The sequence below is a fragment of the Callithrix jacchus genome, chromosome 9, assembly GCF_049354715.1.
Source record: "Callithrix jacchus isolate 240 chromosome 9, calJac240_pri, whole genome shotgun sequence".
NCBI classification, from domain to species: domain Eukaryota; kingdom Metazoa; phylum Chordata; class Mammalia; order Primates; family Cebidae; genus Callithrix; species Callithrix jacchus.
Window position 1 is genome coordinate 39,562,847 of NC_133510.1, and position 26,419 is coordinate 39,589,265.

A 26,419-nucleotide genomic window follows, 5' to 3' on the forward strand; every position below is an offset into this window, starting at 1 on the left:
TGTGGAGGACACACCACAAGGTTCCCATTGCAGAGCCAAGCCAGCTAAATATATCCCAAATACCACACCAAGCTTCATCAGTGAGAGCCACAGGGCTTCCTCCATTAAAAAAAAAAAAAAAAAAACCCAGGTGTGGTGGCTTAGGCCCGTAATCCAAGCAGTTTGGAGGCCAAGGTGGGCGGATCATCTGAGGTCGGGAGTTCGAGACCACCCTGACCAACATGGTGAAACCCTGTCTTTAAAAAAAAAAAAAAAGAAAAAAAAAAGGAGAAATAAATTGTTCTACTTTTTCTGACTCATTAATACAGGTGGAACATGAAGTTCTGGCAATCACATATATTTTGACTGGCCAGCAGAAGTTCAGACCAATGCAACAATCATCATTCAGGCTAGAATGCTGACACTCTGTTGTGCCTTCAGAGCAGAGACATCAGAGACAAATTTCAGACCATGTTTTCTAGTTTTATTATTCCCTAAAACAGAATTAAAGACAACAGAAACCAGTTATCCTTCCCAAAATTCTGCCAAGTAATTCGTTTTAGAGCCCTCTGGGTACCCACCTCAAGGAAACATTATCTACTAGAGCAAGCTTGTCCAATTCACAGCCCTCGGGCCGCATGCAGCCCAAGACAGCTTTGAATGAGGCTCAACACAAATTCATAAACATTCTTAAAACATTTGAGGTTTTTCTGGAATTTTCTTTAAGCTCATCATCTAGTGTTAGTGAATTTTATGTGTGGCCCAAGACAATTCTTCTAAAGTGACCTAGGGAAGCCAAAAGATTGGACGCCCCATGTACTAGAGGTATGGTGGTCTTAAATATCTGAAAAGCTCTGACAAATACCCCCAAGTACACGTGACACATCAGTGTGGGGCAGGCAGGTACAGACCATATACGACAATATTGTGTTGAGGCTGGGCGCGGTGGCTCAAGCCTGTAATCCCAGCACTTTGGGAGGCCGAGGCGGGTGGATCACGAGGTCAAGAGATCGAGACCATCCTGGCCAACATGACCTCGAGACCGGTCTCTACTAAAAATACAAAAAATTAGCTGGGCATGGTGGCGCACGCCTGTAATCCCAGCTACTCGGGAGGCTGAGGCAGGAGAATTGCTTGAACCCGGGAGGTGGAGGTTGCAATGAGCCGAGATCATGCCACTGCACTCCAGCCTGGCGCCTGGCGATGGAGTGAGACTCTGTCTCAAAAAAAAAAAAAGACAATATTGTGTTGAGGCAAAAACTGTATTTGAAGTACAAACATTGCTTCTTACAATAGGAGTAAGCCAATTTTCTGCCACTGGAGAAGGACAAAATGCCCTCAGTGGAACAGATGATTTCCTTGAAAACATGTGGTTGAAGGTAGTTGTCCAGGTTCTTGGCATCCTGAGCAAAGAACTGGACAAAACACACAAACAAGGCAGCCAAAGCAGCAATTTATTTTAAAGTACAGTACACTCCACAGAGTGGACGCGTGTGCAGAAAGCGGCTCAAGAGCATCAGTTATAGAATTTTCTTTTTTTTTCTTTTCAGACAGAGTCTCGCACTGTTGCCTGGGCTGCCAGGCTGGAACCAAGTGGCACAATCTTGGCTCACTGCGACCTCCGCCTGCTGGGTTCACACAATTCTCCTGCCTCAGCCTCCCGAGTAGCTGGGACTACAGGTGCACACCATCACTCCCAACTAATTTTTTGTATTTTTAGTAAAGACGGGTTTTCGCTGTTGACCAGACTGGTCTCCAACTGACCTCGTGATCCACCCACTGCAGCTTCCCAAAGTGCTGGTATTACAGGCGTAAGCCAGTAATGGCCACTTACAGAATGTCCTGGGGTTTAAATACCCTCTAGAGGTTTCCCATTGGTTCGCTCTATGCAAATGAAGTAGTGATCAGCCACCAGTCCGGCTGAATGGAGGAGTGGACCAATCAGGGCACTTTCATTTTCCACTCAGTAACTGCCACGTAGAAAAAGAAGGGATTAAAAAGGGAGTAGACGACCGGCCCGGTGGCTCACGCCTGTAATCTCTGCACTTTGGGAGGCCGAGGCAGGCAGATCACGTGGGGTCAAGAGTTCAAGGCCTGCCTAACCAACATGAAGAAACCCTGCCTCTACTAAAAATACCAAAAATTAGCCGGGTGTGATGGTGCATGCCTGTAACCCTAGCTACTCGGGAGGCGGAGGTTGCATTGAGCCGAGATAGCACCACTGCACTCCAGTCTGGGCCACAAGAGCAAAACAGGCGTGTGCCTGTAATCCCAGCTACTTTGGAGGCTAAGACAGAATTATTGCTTGAACCCAGGAGGTGGAAGCTGCAGTGAGCCAAGATCACACGACTGCACTTCAGCCTGGGCAGCAGGGTGAGACTCTCTTAAAAACAGCAACAAAAAACAAAACGATAAAACTACAATAAACAAGACCATATAGTACTGACACAGGACAGGCATTGATCCATGGACTAGAACCCAGAACCCAGAAGTAAACCTTCACATTTATGGTCACTAGTAAGGAATGAGAAGAATCCAGGATATATTAAAATCTTACAACTTGACAATCCAAAAACAACACAAATTTAAGGTCAAAGGTTTTGAATAGACACTTCTCCAAAGAAATCAATATGCACATAAAAAGATGCTTAACATCATTAATTAGAAGGAAAATGCAAGTCGCAGCCACAAAGAGCTACCACTTCAGGCTCACTTCAGGGACTATGAAAGTTAAGTGTCGATAGATGTAGACAAATTAGAAGTCTCAAACATTGCTGTATAAAATGGTGCATCTCTATTCACAATAGCAAAGACATGGAATCAACCTAAATGCCTATCAATGGTAAACTAGATAAAGAAAATATGGTACTCATACACCAGGGAATACAATGCAGCCATGAAAAAAGAAAGAGACCATGTCCTTTGTAGGAGCTTAGAGCTGGAGGACTTTATCCTTAGCAAACTAACACAGGAAACGGAATATTGCATACTTTCACATATAAGTGGGAGCTAAATTAGGAGAATATGTGGACACGCAGAGGGGAACAACACACTGGGGCCTATAGGACGGATACGAAAACACACCTGGGGCCGGGAGTGGTGGCTCATGCTTGTACTCCAAGCACTTTGGAGGCCAAGGGAGGCGGATCACCTGAGGTCGGGCGTTCAAGACCAGCCTGACCAACATGGTGAAACCCCATCTTAAAAAAAGAAAAAGAAAACACACCTGGGTGATGAAATAATTTGTGCAAGAAACCCCCATGACACAACTTTACCTATATATATAATAAACCTACACATGCACCCCCAAACTTAAAACAAAAGTTAAATGAGAAATAAAAACAGTAATCCCAGCTACTTTGGATAATAGTCTGGCAGTTTCTCAAAATGTTAAACAGTTATCATAACGAATTCCACTCCTAAGTAGTTATCCAAAAGAATTAAAAACACATGTCTACATTAACACTATGAATGATCATAAGCTGCACTAGGCATAGTAGTCAGAGTGAAAACTCATCAAAGATCTGTTAACTGACAGAAGATAAGCAAAAGTGGTGCATCCACACAATGGAATATTTGACAACAGAAATGTAGTAACACATGTGTTAATATAAATAAGCCTTGAAAACATGCTGGGTGAAAAACCACACAATACCACATATGACTTAAATTACATGAAATGTTTAGAAAATGCAAACCTACGTAAGTAGATTTATGGCTGCCTATGGAAGGGTGCACTGAAGAAAATGGGGAGTTACCACTATTGAGTATGGAGATATTCTGGGGGTCAATAAAATGTTCTTAAATTGATAGTGGTGATAGCCGCACAACTCTGAATATACTAAAAACCACTGTACACTGGGTGTAAATGGGTGAACAAATGGTTTATTAATTGTATCTCTAACTGTAGTTACAAAAGGCATGTTCTGAACAAACTGAAGCTGCTTGCATACGTATCTGGAGATGTCAGGGCTGCCCAGTGGAGGGATGATCTGCCTGAGAACCAAGGCAGAGAACAGCAGAGCTCAAAGATACAGTGTCCCAAACTTTTAAAACATTCAGATTCAGATACTGGAGCCATCAAAACCCAAAGGTGCCTCTCCATGAACTTTATTTTCTGAGACAGTCTCATTCTGTCATCCGAGCTAGAGTACAGTGGCTCAATCTCCGCTCATTGCAACCTTAGTCCTCACAAGTAGCTGGGATTACAGGCACTCGCTACCAGGCCCAGCTGGCTAGACTCGTCTCCAACTCCTGACTTCAGGTGATCCACCCCCCAAGCCACCCAAAGTGCTGGGATTACAGGCATGAGCTGCGGTACCCAGCCCTGTTCCATGAACTAATGATCTAATGAATTATCCTTTGGGGCTTGAAAAATAATTACCTATGGTTTCTATTTCTTAAACTTAATAGGACGATACAACTTGATGAACATTAAAATGAGTGCATTTTAATCACAAGGATTTATTTACAAATGAAACCTTTTAATTTATTTGATACATCAAGTTACTGTCATGAAATCTTTGCAGTCATGAACCCAGGAGCGTGAAATGCATAGCTCCAATCTCACTTGAGATATTTACCTCTACGGCCTCCAACTCTGCTCTTCATTTACAAGTACACTTAAGGTATTAGGAGTAGTAGAAGTACTGCCTAGTTGTCACCTAACAAAGCATTTAGAATTCCTCAAGGTCCAAGATTCTTCCTTCACCACCTTCTTTCAAAGTCAATGTTAACTTGCAAATCTATAGCCAGGGCTAGTCAACTGTTCTCCTGGACTTATCTCAAAAGGAATACACTCCCTGTCTGCTTTACATAACAGTGTGCCTCCAATGGGGGAGGGAAGGAGGGCTGATTAGACGAAATTTACCTTTATAAATACCCTTTTTTTTTTTTGAGACAGTCTTGCTCTGTTACCCAAGCTGCAGTGCAGTGGTGTGACTTCAGGTCATTACAACCTCTGCCTCCCAGGTTCGGCCACCGGAGTAGCTGGGATTACAGGCACGCAACATCATGCCTGAATTAATTTTTGCGTTTTTAGTAGACACAGGGTTTTGCCATGTTGGCCAACTTGAGGCCAGGGCTGGTCTGGAACTCCTGGCCTCAAGCGATCTGCTTGCCTCAGCCTCTTAAAGTGTTGGCATTATAGGTGAGACACCACATCTGGCCTATAAATATGTTTTAAACACATTAAATCAATTCCCTAAGCATTCGAGCTCCAACTATGTCCAAAACACTGATCATCTAGAAATGAAGAGAGATTCCAGTACAATCACAGAGATAATGTTTAAGAATGAAGCTTCGGGCCAAGTTTGCCCTGCCTAGGAATTCAGTGGACGCATTTTTTTTTTTTTGAGACAGAGTTTCGCTGTTATCCAGACTGGAGTGCAATGGCGCGATCTTGGCTCACCGCAACCTCCGCCTCCTGGGTTCAAGCAATTCTCCTGCCTCAGCCTCCTGAGTAGCTGGGACTACAGGTGTGTGCCACCATGCCCAGCTAATTTTTGTGTTTTTAGTAGAGACAGGGTTTCACCATGTTGACCAGGATGGTCTCGATCCCTTGACCTCGTGATCCACCCGCCTCGGCCTCCCAAAGTGCTGGGATTATAGGCATGAGCCACCTATGCCCAGCCATGGAGGCATTTTTTATTTCAAACAAGCCTGCATGTAAATCCAGAAGTGGACCAGTAGTGACAGTACTTCCTAAAAAAACAGGACCTACAAAAAAGAGAATCTAAGAGGATCTACACTGATGGGCTTAATAACAGAAAGCTCACGAATTTAGGGCTTAAATGAACCAACTGAATGTGTGCTAAGCCAGTGTTACATGTCCCAGGCCACAAAACCTATTTCCTCTCACATGACAATAGCTAACATTTATTGGGCACTTAACATGTGTCAGAAGCTGTTTAAGTGTGATATGCATGAAACTCATGTAACTCTACCACAATAATCCCATGACAGGAGTGCTTGCCCCCATTTTATAGATGAGAAAACAAACGTTTATTTTCCCAAGATTGTACAGATACTGGGCGCTGAGTGCTAGAGCCAAGATCTGAACCAAAGCAGTGTTACAGGGACCATGGTCTTAAGTCATGAGGTGAGACTTCCTAACACATTTTGTGGTTACAGGATGAAAGCCCGGAACATGACCACTTTGGCTGTACCGAAGCATCCTTCCAGAGTGGTGCTCTGAGCCACATTCCCCTATGTGCCACAAACAGTAATAAATAAGAACAATCAAATTAAGAAACACAGCACAAACAGAAGCAGACCTCTGCCCGGGTAACCTCCACCACAGCTAACCTTACCACAGACCTCTTCCTTATTTTGCTAAGATTAACAACTGATTTCTCAGCACCATGCCAACAACATAATTTCTTCAAGCTTTGTCGTCAAATCCACTGCGTCCCACAGTTTAATTTTTAACCAATGTGGATTCACCGATAGTAATTTTGTTCCATAAAATTTTATCCCATAAAACTACTCCACAGTTAAGTGTGAGTAACTGCCTGGTTAAATCGGGGTGGGTTTCTTAGAGGTGACATACTTACCCTTAAGCACAACTTTGCTCTTTAATTATTGTGTATGCTCGTTCCCATTTCCCGCCAAACATGTCAGTCTCCCTCCACCCTGTATTTACTTCTTTGGTCCTAGGGACATCAAGAAACGTTTTATAATTAAGAGTATATGCTAATGTGTTTACTGATATGACATTGCTGTGCAAAACTTTCCTTTAAGGCTGCACTGAAAGCATGCTAAGTTTACTGAATTCTTATTTTTATTTTATTAATTTATTTATTTATCTTTTTTTGAGCTGAATTCTTATTAGTTCTGGCCTGAAAATACCGTTCACTTAAGATAGAATTTATGTGCGCTCCTCTAGGTCCGCTATCGTATTATCGCTTCAAAACAACACTTTCTCTCTGCAGTTGTCTTTATTGGATTTGGTATTAAACAGAAAAAATCAGACTGCACAGAGGGGAAAAAAACTAAAACCTTAACATACATGACAGTGAAACATGATTAAAGCTAACACATTTAGCAGAAAAAGACAATCCCCAAACAAGCTCTGAAACCCGCCTTGAAATGCACCCGACTCCCCTCCCCGCAAAATGAAAATGCGCCTCAAGCTCATACACATCCCTGTCTTAAGACGGTCTGCACTCGATGTACTACAAATAAAACTGTTTTCACGGAAATGATTCCCCGAAAGTTTGCTGCCAAACTCAGGACCCTAAGGATGTTCGCTTAGGGAATCCGTATCCCTCGAGAACACCTAAGATGGTATGCATTTGTGCATTTAAAAATGCCCGAAGGAACTCTTGCTGAGGAACAGAAAGCATCTCCGGCACAGAAGCGTTCGCGGACCACTTGGAGATGCGAGTAGAGCAATTCCGTGCCAGGAGGCCTCGGGTTAAGAGGGTCGGGGAGGAGAACGCTCGGAAATAGCAAAACAAATATTTTCTTTTTCACTCCAGCGACAGGAAAGCCTTAAAAACATAAGCAGCTCTCACACCCACCCGCCTAGCCAACCGCTTCTCAGTTCAACAAAACGCGTCTTCGCCCTCGCCACTCGCGACCTCTACCGCGCAGAGCCAGGCAATGAGGGAAAACAGCCAGCGAGGCCCGCCCTCCGGTGCAAGGCTCGGCGTCCGCGGAGGCCCAAGGCTGGCCCCGGCGCGGCGGGCAGAAGCGAGCGCGGCGGCCCGGCCCAGCTCCGGGCTGCGGACCGCCGGGCACGCGAGCCGGTGGGGCCAGAGGCCCGGCTTCCGGGGCCGCCCGCGACTGCGTCCTCGCAGCAGAACAAAAGCGCTCTGCGCCGCGGGCCGGCCCCAGCCGCGAGCGCCTCGGGCTCCCGGCCCCCGCCCCACCCGGGTCCCAGAAGGCGAAGAGGGGACCTCGGGGTGCTCGCCTCACACTTACCAACCAGGGAAGAGGACCACCCCGCCAAGCAGGGAGAAAACCGACAGCCTCCCGGGCCCCAGAGTTTAAGTCAAGTGGGGTCCGCCTCCAGGGGCGGGTCGAGGAGCCAGGCCCGGGATCCAGGAACAGCTGGGCTCCGCCTCGTGCCGGAGGCGGTGGCTGCGAGGGCCGGGCTGCCGCGGTCCTAGTGCCACCCAGAGGAGCGGCGGCCCGGCCTGCAGATAGCACCGGAGCTTGCAGAGCGCTTTTACCTGCTCGGCGCGGTAATCTCGCGCAGAGATCTATCTTTCACGCGCACCCGAATCACCCAGAGGGCATGTTAAAGAGGGATTGAGAAGCACCTGCAAAACTGCTGACTCAGTAGATTTGGGGTGGGGCTGAACATTTGCATTTCTAACAAGTTCCTGAGACGTACTGTGGCTGCTGGCCTCAGGAGAATTTTTTCTGTAAAGCGCATGGAAGAAAGTCGGCGTGCACTCAAAAGATTGTCAACCCTTAATAAAAAGAAAAAGAAAAAAAGGAGGAATCAACAGGTCAGAGGCAAATAAGTGTGAAAGAAAGTGGATAGTCTATTTGGGGATTCTGGGAGTCCCTGAGGAAGGCTGACTTTGGAGACCGGATCACGAAGCACGACCTCTTAATTGCCGACCTTTTGTTATGGATTAACTCCCTTACTTTCTTGTTCCCAGCTCAGACCAGATGGCATTTGAGATAAAATTCGCCTTGAAAAGGATAAACCACCCCTTGACTATTACATCCTTAATGTGGAATGTTAAATAGACCCTTCCCAAAAAGAAACACTGCCTAAAACCAATCAAATTGCTCTAACTATGCGTTAATCTATGGAAAATGTTGACATCCTATTAAGCTTCCCAGACCTTGCCTATATAAACGACCCTCAAACTTCTCCATTTCGAAGCACTGACCTCCATCTTTTGGAGTCTGCGTCCTACCAGGTCGCCATCCTCAATCTTTGCACCCAAATAACCCAATGTTTATTCATACTGCTCGAATCTCATCATTAAGGTTTACATAAGCGTTTATTCAGCAATGAAGGTTGCAGCCAGGATAACAAATCAGAGATTGTGCCACCGCAGAGGGGCAGGGGAGCTTATGTTTATAGGAATTTATTTGTTACATAAATTGTCAGATTATTTCATTGGTAGATTAAACAAAGATGTCTTTAATCATTAGAAGGGTGCATTTGCATCTGTCAGAAACAAAACAAACTATATACAGAATTTTTTTTTTTTTTTTGAGGTGGAGTCTCGCACCGTCGCCCAGGCTGTAGTGCAGTGGCACTGTCTCGGCTCACTGCAATCTCCACCTTTTGGGTTCAAGCAATTCTCCTGCCTCAGCCTCCGGAGTAGCTGGGACTACAGTCGGGCGCCACCACATCCTGCTAATTTTTTTGTGTTTTTAGTAGAGACAGGGTTTCACCATGTTGACCAGGATGGTCTTGATCCGCTGACCTTGTGATCAGCCCGCCTTGGCCTCCTAAGGTGCTGGGATTACAGGCCTGAGCCACTGTGCCTGGTCACCCTTAATCTTTAAGAATATTCTGGAGCCAGGTGCAGTGGCTCAGGCCTGCAATCCCAGCACTTTGGGAGGCCGAGAATCACTTTAAGTCATGAGTTCAAGACCAGCCTGTTCAACATGGTGAAATCCTGTCTCTACTAAAAAAACAAAAATTGCCAAAAAATAAAAAAACAATAATTAGTCAATCATGGTGCTGGGTGCCTATAATTTCCAGCTACTGGGGAGGCTGAGGCAGGATAATAGCTTGAACCTGGGAGGCGGAGGTTGCAGTGAGCCGAGATTGTGCCACTGTACTCCAGCATGGGCCACAGAGAGACTCTGTCTCACACACAAAAAAGATTGGGAGTCAGGCATGGTGGCTTATGCCTGTAATCCCAGTACTTTGGGAGGCTGAGGAGGGCGGATCACTTGAGGCCAGCAGTTCAAGACCAGACTGGCCAAGATGGTGAACCCCATCTCTACAAAAAATGTGGGAACGCTCCCATGTGAGACCCCCAAGTAGTGGGTCACACAATATGGTTGAGCTTGATCCCGGACACGGGCCCCCTGTTGGAGGTAGTCAAGCTATGGGGAAGAAGGACTGCAAGAAAGCTTATGTGACATACAAAAAATAGCATGAGTTATTACTCTATTGTGCTGAGGTGATGGGAGGCACGGTGTCCACTTTTGGTTCTCTATTCATTATAGTTTCTTCTTAAAGTTATGACTTAAATCTTCAAAGCAAGCTGATAGTAAAAATTGCTTTGTTTATGTCTTTCCTGCACCTGGACCCTTGATGTGGTATTTACAATACTGCTTGTGACTTAATGATTTATAACGTAGCCTGTGATTTTCTTGTGAAACTCTTGCCCTAGATAAATAATTTCTTTTAAACTTCTAAACTTAGATATTGCACCTGGACTCTTGTGACTGATAATTGCACCCCCCGCTTTAACCTGATTATGTATCTCCCTGTTCCCAGCATATTTATCCAAAATATGGTGACTTGTGATTGTATTGTCAAACTTTCTGTTCCCATGAAACACTGATCCCATGACGTAAACACTTCTACTTGTAATGTATATAACCAGACCCTGAGTTCAATAAAGTTGTTGGTGAAGCATCTGACTTCTCAACCCTCCAGACCCCGTCTGTTCTTTCTTCTTCTCTTCCACGCACCCCCCCCTTTCCAAGTTGGGACCCTCTTGCTGGCCAAGAGCCCCCGGGCAGATGTGCCAGCACCCACAAAAAAATATTATACAAAAAACAAAAAAAATTAGCCAGGAGTGGTGCCATGCACCTGTAGTCCCAGCTACTTGGGAGGCTGAGGTGGGAGGATCACTTGAGCTTGGGAGGCGGAGGTTGCAGTGAGCCAAGATTGAGCCCCTGAACTTCAGCCTAGGTGACAGAGTAATACCCTGTCTTGGAAAAAAATACTGGGACCAGTTTTCTTGGGCTGTGTGTTGTTGAGAAAACAGTTGTTTTGAAGGAAATAATTTTCACAATTTCTTTGTGGGTCTCAAAGTTTAGCAGCAGTTGAGCAAGAAGTCAATAGCCCAAGATGGAGTCACTGATGTCAAGCATTGAAAATTGCTAAACTGCATAAGGAGACTTTTCATGCTATTGCAGTAAAGACACCATCCATTAATGCAGAGGAATCTCCTCAAAGAAGAAGGAAAGAGACTTCATGTTTTTATAGGAGGAGGTAAGCAAGGAAATCTTGTCTGAATGATTAATGGATGAGAAAGGGCAGAGGTGCTGAGGTGAACCAAACCAACTCCATCTTAGAGGTGAGCCTGACTGGCTCCATCTTGGCTTCTCCCCCTGCCATTCCTCCCTTGCGTGCATACCTGAGTTACACGGTGCTGGGTCATGTTGTGCTTAGAACTATGAAAGATATAACCATTGCTTGACAAGCCCACTTGCTATTTTGAATATCCTCTTGGTTGATTATATGGAAAGTACCAACTGCCCCCACTTGGTAACCAGCAATCATGGGAACCGCTTGTGTATACCCTCCTTAGTTAATCAACAATCACGGGAGCCTCCTCCCCTAACTTGCTCATTCTGCTTCTGTAAAATTCCACTTTGCCCCCCGTTACCCTGAGCAACATATAAAAGGAAATTTCACCCTTCATCGGGACTGAGAGATTTTGAGTGTGAGCTGACTCTTGGTGGCTAGCAATAAAGGACTCACAGTTGGAACACAGATGTGACATTTTCCTTCTAACTCGCTCAGATACAACAGTGGTTAGTGAGTGCTTGTGATACAAGAGGGCAGACTACTCCTTTGCCCTTGAAGCTTGTTGGTTTTGGTTTTTAATTTTTGTAGTCTTCAGTATCTCCTGTATCCACCACCATCACCACCTCCTCCATATGGATCTCCATAATCTCTTCCATCATAATCTCCTCTCCCACCATCATCTCCTCTGCCTTGGAAACCTCCTCTACCAACTCCACCCCACCTCCTCCTCACTACCTCCTCTCTCTTTCCCACCTCCTCCACCCTCTTTCCCATCTCTCTCTTTCCCCATCCTCCTCCACCCACAGCCACCTCTTCTACCTCCACCCCCACAGCCTCTTCTACCACCTCCATCTCCACCACTACCGTAACCACCCCTTTCGCCACTGCCTTCTTGTCTCTTTTGCCAAGGGGGCATTTCAGAAGGTGGTGGTTCAATTTCATTCGGCCAGCCTCCCCTGTCAGGCAGGCAATCTTCCCATTAGCCCCTTATTGATGGCACATGCTGTCTTGTTCCAGCTGGCTCCACTGTTTGTCCTAGTGATCTTGGGTAGATCTTCATGAGCAGCAAGTAGATGCACTATTGTAATTGCTGTCTTGGGTGACAAAGCATAACACAAGTAAATTCTTGCTATGTCATCTATTCTTACTTTTGCTGTATCACACTGTCCAAAGGACTGTACTGCCCCTTCTAATTGTTTCATTAACATTTGTGGGAAGCACTTATATTCACAGGAAAGAGCATCATTGACTCTTTCTAGTTTTTCTGCTAGAAATTTAATTTTTGGCAGAGTGGTTTTCCCACATAATTTTTCTGGACTTTTGAGAGAATATCTTCCACTTTAAAAACAAAATTTTTAAATTTTTAAAATTTGAAATAAGATGGGATCTTGCTGTGTTGCCCAAATTGGTCTCAAACTCCTGGAAAGAGATCCTCCTTTCCCCACTGTAAAGCTGGTTGCCTTGCCGGAGCTCGGACACGCCCATCCCTCAGCACGCCTGAAAATTAAGTCACCAGAATCTGCACTCAGCATCTAGCTCTGCCACGCCCACCTCGGCACTCAACCCCGCCCTTGGAAATCCCCTCTTCAGGGCACTCAACCCCGCCCTTGGAAATCCCTTCTGCACTGGGCACCTAGCCCACCCTTGGAAAACCCCGCCAAAATTTAAAAGAAGCCCTGCCAAAACCTGCCCAATAGCACATTGCCCTGTCCGGAAATCCCGCTTACCTATGTAAAGCAGCTTGCCACGTCCACATCCTGTTTCTCCACAGCCAATCGGAACGCCTTCCCTCCCTATAAAACCCCATGCCTGAGAGGAGTCAGGAGTGACTTCTCTGGCCCCTTTCCTCGGGACTGCAGAGCCTCGCCTGGGAGCCGAATAAATTGGCATCTAATTGTTCTCATGCAGGCCTCAGTTTCCTCATTTTAAACTCGGCAATAAACCTTACAGAGAATAAACCCTTACACCCACCTTACAAGGTGCTGGGATTATAGGCATGAGCCACTGCACCCCGCCTGTCTCTCACCTTTGAATCCAGTTGGTTTAGCATAACTGGAATGTCAGAAGTTGTTGACTTGGGTACACTAAGGTTATCACATAGAACTTGAACTTCCTGGTAAATTTCACTATTTTTATCTAATTGAGAATTTTAATGTTTCTTGTTCTGTAATATCTGTGAAGCTTGAAGTTCTGTACTTAAAAATAATAGAAGTTGCAAACAGTCCTTTTCATATTTTTTTATTTACAGTGGTGTGATCTCGGCTCACTGTGGCCTTGACCTCCTGGGCCTAGGCCATTCTCACACTTCAGGCTCCCAGCATGCACCACTACACCCAGCTAATTTTTCTATTTTTTGTAGAGATGGGGTTCACTATGTTGCCCAGGCTGGTCTTGAACTCCTGCACTCAAGCAATCCGTCCACCTTGGTCTCCCAAAGTTCTGGGGTTACAGGCGTGAGCCACTGTGCCCAGCCAGTCCTCCTTTTTAAAAACGATCTTTAGTATCTCCTGATATGTGTACAGAATACAGACATGCCATTTCTTGTAAAAAAAAAAAAAAATCACTTATCTCAAGCTGGAAGCTCTTTACATCATCTCTTCCAGCATAAGTCATCTTTCTTCTAAGTTGCATAATGATTTTATTTGAAAGACTAACCATATACTGTATAGGAATATATATAGTTTGTATATATTCTTTTATGGTATATACCACCTCCTCCCCATGTAAGAGCCATATATAATCCTATACAGTATATATTCCTACATCTAGTCCATGCTCTGCTGCCTTAGTAAGGGCTTGCTCCTCTAACAATGGTCCCAGTGCCTCTAGTGTGTACTCCCTCTAGCGTTGGTTTGGGACCCAGCTCTGGCCATCTGGTGGCCCTTTGGTTCAAACCTGTTCAGTGCCCTAAGTATGCCTCGAGGTTTGAATCTTGATTCTGCAGCTCCCTAGTGATACAACTTTGTGGGAAAATCAACTTCGTTTTTTTGCTTCGTTTTCTCATCTGTAAAATGGGGATAACTGTAATACTTACCTCATTGGATTTTTGAGATAGTTACATGAATTAATACATATACTTCACTTGGAGCAGTTCCTGGAACAAAGCAGGGCACACTTGGCTCAGATAAGGGGTTTTCTAGCACCTAGCCACACAGGTCAGCAAGCAGAAACAACAGAAACGCAAAGAGAGGGAATCTGATGGCCAGAAAGTCTGCTAGAGACCCCACTCATATACAGCCTGAGGAAGGCTTTGTGTGCAATGGGACCTAATGACCAGGAAGCTACAACTCACTCTACTTGGGATAAAGTGGCTGATCTCTCTGCCACGTATCCTTGTCTGTACTTGTGTTGATTTTATCCTGTCTCTGTTAGATAAGTAAATGTTGTCTGATTTTTCCAAAACTGTTTGATCTTTGCGCAGTCTTAAAGTACAAGTGGTATTCATTAATAGAGTAGTCTCGAATGGTCATCAGCAAGGAACTTACAAAGGGAGAATGCAATCTCATGGACCTAAAAGTTTACTTAAGAGCCAAGCTTTGCACTGTCTTTTCTTTAAGAGATTTACAACCTACCATGCCAAAAATTCTTGTCAACTGGTCAGGCTCGGGAAAGATTCCCCTCGTAGATTAGATTGCTCCATACTATGCTTCCTTTCATAAATTACAAATCCTCTCCCTATGTTTCCCAGCATTCAAAAACAAAGCCTCTCTTAGATGCTATCTCAATCTTTCATGAGCTTAATTCTTAGCCTTAAGGCTTATTAACTTTTTTTTTTTGAAACAGAGTTTTGCTCTTTGTTGCCCAGGCTAGAGTGCAGTGCCAGGAAATTGGCTCACTGCAACCTCTGCCTTCCAGGTTCAAGCAATTCTTTTGTCTCAACCTTCTGGTTAACTTTTTAACTTATAAGTCATGTTTTATAAAATGATGTTTTAATGATATCACTAACATCTATAGTAAAAATTATGTTGGTTTGCAAAAAAATACCTATTATTCATTTAAGTTGTAAATGAGGTCATTAGTTCTTTTCATGATTGCTCCTTATAATCTGCTTCCTCTTCTTCTTTTTTTTTTTTTTACGACAAAATCTCACTCTGTCATCCAGGCTGGAATGCAGTGGCATGATCTTGGCTCACTGCAACCTCTGCTCCTGGCTTCAAGCAATTCTCCTGCCTCAGCCTCCCAATTATCAGGGTTTACAGGACTGCACCACTACACCTGGCTAATTTTTGTATGTTTAGTAAAGATGGGGTTTCACCATGTTGTCCATGCTGGTCTCGAATTCCTGACCTCGGGTGATCTGCTCACCTCAGTCTCCCAAAGGGGATTACAGGCGTGAGCTGCTGTGCTGGGCCTCCCCTTCTTTTTTGTTTGTTTGTTTCCCCTTCTTGTTAATAATCGTTAGCTGGGTACAAAGTCACTTTATAGGTAGTCAGTTGGAATGTAAGTAGAGATTACATCCCCCCAAGTCTCTCTTGCAGCTAGATGTTGTGAAGTTTCACTTCTCACAATGACATATAAGCAGAAATGTTACATGCAATTTCTGCCCAAGGGAATGGCTTACCCTGAAACTTCTTACATTCACTTGGATTGGAATGTAGAAATGGGAGTAACTTAATTTCAACCATGCAAAAAAAAAGAAAAAGATAACTCCTGAGGGCAGGAACTCATCTCTGTCTTTTTGGCTACAAACCTCTTTGGTAGTTTGATAGAGCCCATGGACACCTTAGAATGCCCTTTTTGTTTTTTGTTTTTTTTTTGAGACAGAGTCTCTGTCACCCAGGCTGGAGTGCAGTGGCATGATCTCAGCTCACTGCGACCTCCACCTCCCGGTCAAATGATTCTTGTGCCTCAGTCTCCTGAGTAGCTGGGATTACAGGTGTGGGCTACTATGCCTGGCTAATTTTTCTATTTTTAGTAGAGATGGGGTTTCTCCATGTTGGCCAGGCTGGTCACGAACTCCTGACCTCAAGTGATCCCCTGACTCAGCCTCCCAAAGTGCTGGGATTACAGGTGTGAGTCACTGTGCCTAGCCAGAATAATCTTTTGAATGCATAAAATAAAATACATGAGATTACAAAGGAAATTAATTCAAAATGAACGTTATCAAATATTTAAAAAAACCAAATGTGTGACATGGTAATATGCATCTTTATTAACACAATTACTAAGATCTAGTAGCTGATCAAATAATAGCTGTGATTTTGTTTTGTTTTGTTTTGTTTTAGAGACAGGGTTTCACCATATTGGCCAGGATGGTCTCGATTTCCTGACCTGTGATCTGCCCGCCTCAGCCTCCCAAAGTGCTGGGATTACAGGCGTGAGCCACTGCACCCGGCCCAATAGCTCTGATTTTGAAAGTGATGAACATAAATGATATTTCAGGATTATCTGCATTAACTCTAATATAAATGAGGTTGCCTGTGATTTTTTTTTTTTTTTGAGACAGTCATGCTCTGTTGCCAGGCTGGAGTACAGTGGCATGATCTCAGCTTACGGCAACCTCTGCTTCCCGGGTTCAAGCGATTCTCCTGCCTCAGCCTCTCTTGTAGCTGGGATTACAGGCATGAACCACAACGCCTGGCTAATTTTGTATTTTTAGTAGAGACGAGGTTTCTCCATGTTGGTCAGGCTGGTCTCAAACTCCCAACCTCAGGTGATCCACCCGCCGTGGCCTCCCAAAGTGCCAGGATTATAGGCGTGACCCACCACACCTGGTTGATGCCTGTGATTTTTATGGTGACAAGATTACTATTGGTACTACCATTATTACTGTGGATTTGTTGCCTGCATTCATAATTGGAAGAAATGGTGCCTTTCAGTAAATGTTTGTAAAAATATAAAGAGGTAATTGTTTTGCCATCCGGGCTTATGGTATTCCTAAATTCTATCATGGATGTAGTAGGTAGAATTTTTGCTCCTGTGACCTTTACTTCCTGGTGTTACTCCATGCCTATGTTACCTGCATCCAAAGGGGACTGTGCAGATATAACTAAGGTTGCCAATCATCTGACTTTAAATTAAGGTGATTATCCTGGATTATCTGGGTGGGCCCTGTGTAATCACAGAAGCCTTTAAAGCAGAAGAGAAAGGCAGGAGAGGAGGTCAGAGAGATGCAGCAGAGGGGAATGTCTGAGTAATTCAAAGCTTGAGATGGGTTCCACCCACTGTTTCTAGCTTGGATATGGAAGGGGCCACACAGAAAGCCTGAGAAGAAAATAAATTCTGCCCACAATCTGAATGAGCTTGGAGGTGAACTCTTCCCCCAGATCCTTCAGAAAGCAAGGCAACTCAGTGAACATCTTGATTTCAGCCTTGTGAGATCTTAAGCAGAGAACCTGCCTGAGCTCCATTGTACCTAGCCTTCTTGTTACTGAAAACAAGATCTAGGTCCTGTTGCTCTCCACACAGAAAACCAATCACTGACACAATGATTGTTGCCAAGGAAGAAGGCTCTAATTGGTGCTGCAGCAGAGGAGAAGGGAGATCAGTCTAAAATCTCTCTCTCCCTGACCAACTAAAATTAGAGGTTTATATGGCAGGGAAAAAAATGTAACAATGTGTAGAAAAACAGGAATGAAAAACATAATGAATGAGAGGTCTGGCATCTCCTTGTTTGCATGCCATGATCTGGTGAGTTGGTTCTACATATTTTTTTTTTTTTTGCAACCTCCGCCTTGCAGTTTCAAGCAATTCCCATGCCTCTGGAGTAGCTGGGATTACAGGCAGATGCCACCACGCCTGGCTAATTTTTGTATTTTTAGTAGAGACCAGGGTTTCACCATGTTGTGCAAGCTAGTCTTGAACTCCTGACCTCCAGTGATCTGTCCACCTTGGCCTCCCAAAGTGTTGGGATTACAGGCATGAGCCACCACACCTGGCCCAATACTTTCTTTGAGTGACCTAGTGGGTCAGTTTCCTGAGGAAGGAACTCAGATAAAACAAATGTAAGTTTCAAGTTTTATTTATTTATTTATTTTTGAGACAGAGTTTCACTCGTGTTACCCAGGCTGGAGTGCAATGGCACAATCTTGGCTCACCAAAACCTTCACCTCCTGGGTTCAGGCAATTCTCCTGCCTCAGCCTCCTGAGTAGTTGGGATTACAGGCACATGCCACCATGCCCAGCTAATTTTTTGTATTTTTGGTAGAGACGGGGTTCACCATGTTGACCAGGATGGTCTCGATCTCTTGACCTTGTGATCCACCCGTGTTGGCCTCCCAAAGTGCTGGGATTACAGGCTTGAGCCACCATGCCCAGCCAAGTTTCAAGTTTTAAGACCAGAAGTGTAAATTTCTATGTTTTTCCAAAATAATTTCTATAAGACAATTGGGTCAGTTTTATTCTGACCCACAGAACTGTGAGAAGATAGGAAGGGGTTGTTTAAGCAGCTACATTTGTGGTAATTTGTTTGGACAGCAGTAGAAAACTAATATAATGAACTCCAGGCTATACCCCTGCCCAAGGGAATGTTCAAAGAACAAAATAGAAATAAACCCTGCCCAAGGGAATGTTCAAAGAACAAAATAGAAATAAGCTAGATACTGAAAGATGGGCAAGGAAGAGCTCTCTACCACCCCGAAGATGCAGCAGCAGGGGAGTCTGAGAAACTGACAAAGCTTCTATACCCACCCACTACAGCCCTCCCTAGGCTGTTACTGAGAGAGAAGTAAGTTTATTTTAAAAGTTGATCAAAGCTCTGGATGTGAAAGAGATAGCTTATATTGTTCTGGAAAATCTCACCTGAAAAGAAACCCAAGCGGCACTCAGGGGATCAGAGGAACACACTTTATTACGCCAGCAGGCCCAGCAGGGTTCACACCCAAAAGTCTGGACCCCGGCTAAGAAAGGTACATAGTTTTTATAGGTGAAAGGGCAGGGGAAGTAACTCAGGACTTTAGACGATGTAGCAGCTTTTAGACAACGAGGCAGTTTCTCTTATGGTTTTCCAGTTAGTAAGCAAGAAGCTGAGGCACAGAAGCAGAAAGAGGCAGTTACTAACAAAAATAGGGTCAGTTTCAAAACTAGGGACAATTTCGAAAATAAGGACAGTTGCTGACAACGTGCTGACAAAATCCTGGGCAAAATTTCCACATTAATGTGAAGTCCAGAATGAGGTAGGACAACAGTCCTCAACCTTTTTGGCACCAGGGATTAGTTTTGTGGAAGACACCAGTTTTTCCATGGATGGGGGTAGGGGGTGGGGTGAGGTGGAGGATAGTTTGGGTATGAAACTGTTCCACTGCAGATCAACAGGCATTAGATTCTCATGGAGCTACTTGGGTGGATGAGGCAGGAGGATTGCTTGAGCCTGGGAGATTGAGGCTGTAGTGTGCTATGATTGTGTGCCACTGCACTCCAGCCTGGACAATAGAGTGAGAACCTGTGGGGAACGCTCCTGTGTGAGGCCCCAAGGAAATGAGCCTCGCCATACGGTGAGCTTGAGCCCGGACACAGATCCCCAGTTGGGGGAGTCGAGCTGAGGGAAAGCAGGAACCAAGAGAGGGACTATGCTATTGAAAATAATTAACAGACATTACTTTATGAATATGAGGACTTGGGAGGCATTGTGTCCACTTTTGGTTCCTTATGATTTATTGCTTCATTGTGTTCATTTTTGGATCCTTGCTACATTAGTTGTAAAATATTAATTTCAGTATTTACAATTGTTACGTATTTACTGGGCGTAACTTACTTACCTTGTGACTTAACTTCAGTATTTACAATTGTTAAGTATTTACTGGGCATAACTTACTTACCTCGTGACTTAACTTCAGTATTTACAATTGTTAAGTATTTACTGGGCGTAACTTACTTACCTTGTGACTTCTAGATAATTGAAGATTGTTATCCGAGTTACTGGTTGTTCTGATGATATTGATAATCAGCATCACCTACTTCTCCCTTGACCTTTTAAATCAGTATCTGTTCGTTTTTCTAGTTCCCCAGAGTTGTTTTCTGTTTCTTTTGTTATTTAAGAAATGCTTTGATCTGACATAAACAATATTAAGTAGAAAAGTATATAATGGAACCTACTGCACAAATAAAACTGCTGCTTGGGCATAGCCTAATCAGTCCTCCAGACCCCTCTCTTTTCTTTCTCCTTTTTTTCCTGCACATGCTCTCTTCCAGGTTTGGGACCCTCTCGCTGGACGAGATTCCCAGGCTCTCGTTCAGTTCACAACAAGACCCTGTCTAAAAAAAAAAAAAAAAAAATTCCACACTGGTCCTCTCATCTCCTTGTCCCTCAGCCAGCAGCCCCAGCTGGTCCTCCTCGTCCCTTCTTGCACGTGACCTTACCCCCTACCTACTGTCCCCCAGACCTCTTAGTCAAACAATGGCTACCAATCCACAAAAACAATTTCCCTCTTTTCCAAGGATCCATCTTTGACCAACTCCTCTGGTAACAAGCTAACCTTTAACAGACCCTTCCTGCTAAGGTTGCATCCTTTCACAAGTTAGAGTGTTCATCTGAAGCCTTAGCAGATCCACCATTCTCTGATAAAGGTTTATACTAACAGTGTTCTGGTCCATTTTCTAAAAGTGTGGTGCCTCAGTTTGATTCAGGACTGAACCCTCTTCTGCTCAGCCTGGGCTTGCATGAAGGAGAACAGGATATGCCTGTGATCCCTTGGCATGTACCCTCCAGTCTCTTAGCCTCAAATGAGAGACCGAGGCCAGAGTATCAACCAACTGAGTCTTGTGGGCCAGAGCCTGAGGGCGCACCCAGGAAAACTATGAGTCACAGAAATGTCTGTGGCCTGTACTCTCTAAACTGGTTTCTAAAACTGGGCATGGTGGCTCGTGCCAGTACTCTCAGCACTTGGGAGGCAGAGGCAGGAGGATCACCTGAGGTAGGAGTTTGAGACCAGCCTGACCAACATGGCCAAATCCCGTCTCTACTAAAAATACAGAAATTAGCCGGGCATGGTGATACATGCCTATAATCCCAGCTACTCTGGAGGCCGAGGCAGGAGAATCACTTGAACCCGGGAGATGGAGGTTATGGTGAGCTGAGATTGTGCCACTGCACACTAGCCTGGGTGACAGAGCAAGACTCTGTCTCAAAAAAAAGGGGGGGGTTTAATAGGAGGCTCTGTATTTGATGTGGTTAGGCTCTGTGTCCCCACTCAAATCTCATGTTGAATTATAATTCCTATAATCCACATGTGCAAAGGGAGAGACCAGATGGAGGTAATTGGATTGCCGGGGTGGTTTCCCTCAGCCTGTTCTGGTGATAGTGAGTTCCCCTGAGATCTGATGGTTTTATAAGGGATTCTTCCCCCTTTGCTCAGCACCTCTCCTTCCTGCCACCTAGTGAAGGAAGCACCTCTCCTTCCTTGCTTCTCCTTCTTCTTCTGCCATGATTAGAAGTTTCCTGAGGTAGTCCCCAGTCACAATGAATGGTTGAAAGTTTCCAGGTATTCAATAGTTAGCTTTTTTTTTTTTTTAATTTTAATTTTTTTTTTTTTTTGAGACAGAGTCTCAAAAAACAGACCCTTGCTGACAATGTGAGGGCACCAGTTATGACCCCTAGTACTGGAGGATTGACTGCCCCTGCTCCCACCGAGGGACTCAGTCAGTCAAAACTCTAGCAGTACAAACGGAGGAACTAGATAACTGAAGGGCCCTGGGGTCTTCCTCACTGCTCCTGTCCAGGAACATTGTAATTACTGCTCAGGAACCCCAGGTAACTCTGGACATCATGGGCACCCAGATTCAGTTTCTTTTTGATACAGGGGCAAATTAGTCTGTCCTTACTGCTTGTGCAGGGAAACTTTCCTCCTAGTCCACGAGCATTATGGGAATGGAAGGAAAGCTACAAACAAGGCTCCTTACTCCTCCTTTGATTTGTCAATTTGACAATCAAATTTTCCAACCAGAATTTCTAGTAGTACCAAGCTGCCCAGTCGTCTTGTTGAGAAGAGATATTACGGTTAAAACAGGGACACTACTACAATTTAAGCATCACCTAGTGAAATTGCTAAGTCAAAAATACAGTGTCCTGGACAATAAACAGGCTAGCCTGCTAGCATGGTACACTGGGAAACCGGGGACGGTTAAAACAGGAGTGCCAGTCAAAGTACAGCTTGAAGACCTCAGCTATTTTCCCATCGAAATAATACCCAGCCAGGCATAGCAGCTCACACCTGTAATCCCAGCCCTTTGGAAGGCTGAAGCAAGTGGATCACCTGAGGTGAGGAGTTAGAGACCAGCCTGGCCAACATGGTGAAACCTCGTCTCTACTAAAAATTCAAAAATTAGCTGGGTGTGGTGGTACACCTGAAAATGAGCTAATAGAATGGGCCCCAGAAATGAGAGAAGCCTTCACCAAGCTCAAGCAGACCCTACCCAGGCTCCACCTACTCTTGGCATCCCAGACCTAACTAAGTCCTTCTCCTTATATGTAGCAGAGAAGAGGGCATAGCTGTGGGAGTGCTAGTCCAGAAATTAGGATCAGAACCCAGACCAATTGCCTACTTTTCAAAGAAATTGGACGGAGTGGCCTCAGGGCGGCAAAGTTACCTGCAGGCAACAGTAGCCACTGCTATGTTAGTGGAGGAAGCCACTGAAATCGCCCTGGGCCAACTGCTGGAAGTTCTAACCCCCCATCAGGGCAACACAGCGAGACCCCATCTTAAAAACAAACAAACAAAAAACATACAAGGAGGGATCACCTGCTCAACAATTGCAACCCACATGGAAGGGACCATTTTCAGTGGTACTGGCCACACCTCTTGTGGTCAAAGTACTGGGATTAGATCATTGGATACATCTTTCAATGATCGAGTGTGATACCTAAACCTGGAACATGAAGTTCCCATTAGCCACTATGGCTGTGGACCTGTGGAAGCTTTGAAGTACCTTTTGGAAGGCAGCCAAAAGAGAAGTAAAGGCCTACCGACTTTCCTTGGTGTTTCTGATGCAGAGTCACTGTAGGCTGGAGAATAGTAGCCACGTTTTTATATATCTATTTTTGCAGATTAATTTCGATCTTTCAAATGGTTAGAATCACTTCCGTTGTAGTGATTAAACAGAACGTTTTAATCCATTCCTATAACAAACATTCCTGACAGCATACATATTCACCCCCTGAAATTTCCATTAAATCTTTTAGCCAAATTCCTTTCCTCTCCCCTAGAGACCATCAAGCTTCAGATGATCATGTGACAGGCTTTCCAGCAAGTTCCAAATGAGGATAGCACCTTTGGCCATCAAGAAAGTACTCTGTTGGTGGGGTTCAGTGGCTCATGCCTGTAATTCCACCTCTTTGGGAGGCTCAGGCAGATGGATTATGAGGTCAGGAGATCGAGACCATCCTGGCCAACATGGTGAAACCCTGACTCTACTAAAAATACAAACATTAGCCGGGTGTGGTGGCATGTGCTTGTAGTCCCAGCTACTTGGGAGGCTGAGGCAGAATTGTTTTAACCTGGGAGGCAGAGGTTGCAGTGAGTGGAAATTGCACCACTGCACTCCAGCCTGGGTGACAGAGGGAGACTCCATCTCTAAACAAAACAAAAACTACTCTGTCTCCACTAGACAGAGCAGGGCAAGAGTTCTATGATCCCCAACAGGTAGGGCGTGCACCCTAAGTCAGCATGTAGCAGTTATAGAAGAAAGACCACCAGTCTCTCTGCATCCCATAAAGATATATGGGGATTATGTCTCCCGGGAGAAATGAGGCAGGAGAACAGGGTGTGGAAGCTGGGAACCTAAGGCTAATTGATGCTGACTGGTATCAGCAACTACTCCCTTTCAACCTGTCCTTTTTCTGCTGGCAGTTGCTGAGTGGCAGCTGGAAAATGAGAGTACCTCTGATTGGTCCCCTCCCGCAATCAATCAGACTGGTCACTGGCCCCCATTAGTTCACTTGCATGGAGTGAACTAATGGGAAACCTCTAGAGGGTATTTAAACCCCAGAAAATGCTGTAACCAATGCTCATGAGCTACTTGCTCCAGCTGGCTTCCACATTGTGGGGTATACTTTCATTAAAAATAAATCTCTGCGACCGGGCACCGTGGCTCACGCCTGTAATCCCAGCACTTTGGGAGGCCGAGGTGAGCAGATCACAAGGTCAAGCGATCAAGACTATCCTGGTCAACATGTTGAAACTCTGTCTCTACTAAAATTACAAAAATTAGCTGGGCCTGGTGGTGTGCACCTGTAGTCCCAGCTCCTTGGGAGGCTGAGGCAGGAGAATTGCTTGAACCCAGGGGACGGAGGTTGCAGTGAGCCGAGATCGCGCCATTGCACTCCAGCCTAGGTAACAAGAGCTAAACTCCGTCTCTAAATAAATAAACAAATCTCTGCTTTCGCTGTCTTGCTTTGTTTGTGAGTTTTGTTCAATTCTTTGTTCAAAATGCCAGGAACCCAGACAACTACCCTCAACTGGTAACAGATTGACTTCCTAAAAAAATCATTCTCCTCTCTCCGGAACATATTTTGTCCATTTCGGGAACACACTAGACCCTGCCACAGTTCTTCCTTTCAGAGAAAGGCAAACCTCACCACTGGCATTGACTAATTTGGGAATTTTGCCTTCCTCACTCTGACCTCTTCGAAACTCCGTTAAATGATCCATATTTAAAGCTGAATATCAGAGGCTACTCCCAGAGGCCGGGTGCGGTGGTGGCTCAGCCTGTAATACCAGCACTTTGGGAGGGCAAGGCCCGCAGGTCACGAGGTCAAGAGATCGAGATCATCCTGGCCAACATGGTGAAACCCTGTCTCTACTAAAAATACAAAAGTTAGCTGGGCATATTGGTGCACACCTGTAGTCCCAGCTACTTGGGAGGCTGAGGCAGGAGAATCGCTTAAACCTGGGAGGTGGAGGTTGCAGTGAGCTGAGATCGGGCCATTGCACTCCAGCCTGGGCAACAAGAGTGAAACTGTCTCAAAACAATACAAAACAAAACAATAGTTTTGTGCATTGGCAGTATCGTAGCCAATGAGGTTTATCCGAGGTGCAATTATTGCCATTTTAAAAAATTTAAATGTTTTTATAAAATTAAAAAAAATACAGGTAAACATCACTAAGTGTTTCCCTGAGTTCTGTGAGTCACTCCAGCAACTTAATTGAACCCAAAGATGGGGTAATGGGAACCTCAACTTGAAGCCAGTTGGTCAGAAGTTCCAAAGGCACAGACTCATGACTGGTGTGTGAGTGTGGGGGAGTCAGTCTTGGGTACTGAGCCCTCAACCTGTAGCATCTGACACCACCTCCACTATCTCCGGGTAGATAGTGTCAGAATTAGAGGGCATCACATGATCTTCACTGCTTGGTATGTGGGGGAAAAAAATCCCCACAAACGTGGCTTCTGCGTTGACTGTTGTGGTATAAGAGTAGAGAAACATGTTAGGGAGAGTTTTCCCTACACGGTAGTATCCACGGTTCCTCAAGCTCCTGCCATATCTCCTCCTTCAGCTTTTCTTAGTCCTGGGCCAGGTGCTTGGGTGACTCTGTGGCAAAGGGCACCAGTTTCTCCTGCAGGTCACCCAATGTCATTGCTTGTCCTTGTGGTTTCTAGTCTATCCTTATGGATTCCAGGTCTTGCTCTTCTCTGCCTTACATCCAGCCCTCCTGACTGCCAGCCTACAACAACCCAAAGATGACAGCCTTGTGTGGACTTCTCCACCAGCTCCCACAGCTACCTAAACTCTAATCCCTATGATAAACCCTCTATACTCTCTATCATAAGCCTTACTGTTTCTCATAGTGAGTGTTGCTGTTTCCCTGGTCAAACTCTGTGTAATACTGGGGTTCAGGGTGCCCTCAAGCTCCCCTGAGAGTACGTTTCTCGAGGTTCTAGGTCTCCTGCCCTCTCAAGAATGAGAGAGGGGACTATGGCACAGTGCACAGTAAATGCCAGATTCAAAAGTGTTTGTAGAAAGTGATTTACAGAGAGAGAAACAGGAGGAGAGAAAAAGAAACAGCTGACTCTCACAATGAGTGAGAGAATCCAGACAGATGTAATCCAGGAGAGGAAAGCAGCTTCCGCCCTGAGTGAAAGGGAATAGAGAGAGAGATGGACTTTAGGAGGGAAAGGCAGGCTTCTACAAGAGACTGTGGAAGGGGACCCCAGAGAGGAAATCCATGAGAGAGAAAAGATGGCTCCACGAAGGGAGTGTTCGTGGAAGGGGACCCAAACATGGAGTCCGAAGGGGTGTGGAAGAAGAGGACTTTTAACCTGGGAGGAACCCCCACCTTCTCTAAGACCCCAGGCCAATGAAAGGAGTTCCTTAGAACTTCC

The 26,419-nt window shown here is 45.0% G+C and overlaps 1 protein-coding gene and 2 pseudogenes across 5 annotated transcripts in view; 1 reads left to right on the plus strand and 2 right to left on the minus strand.

Annotated features, from left to right (window-relative positions):
* Positions 1-7,981, minus strand: part of RESF1 (retroelement silencing factor 1) — a 28,089-nt gene extending 20,108 nt beyond the window's left edge. For 3 of the 5 annotated variants that reach the window (XM_002752381.6, XM_035255856.3, XM_078338936.1), the window contains exons 1-2: positions 7,906-7,981; positions 6,534-6,632 (exon numbers count right to left, since the gene is read on the minus strand). The gene's annotated coding sequence lies outside the window, so the exon portion shown is untranslated. The remainder of the gene's footprint in view (positions 1-6,533; positions 6,633-7,905) is intronic. The other 2 variants (XM_017976007.4, XM_054238188.2) reach the window with 1 other exon arrangement.
* Positions 7,982-9,950: 1,969 nt separating this feature from the next.
* LOC100409601 (protein FAM98B-like) lies at positions 9,951-14,206 on the minus strand (annotated as a pseudogene).
* A 10,881-nt stretch (positions 14,207-25,087) lies between these two features.
* Positions 25,088-25,207, plus strand: LOC118144542 (U4 spliceosomal RNA; annotated as a pseudogene).
* Positions 25,208-26,419: the final 1,212 nt, after the last annotated feature.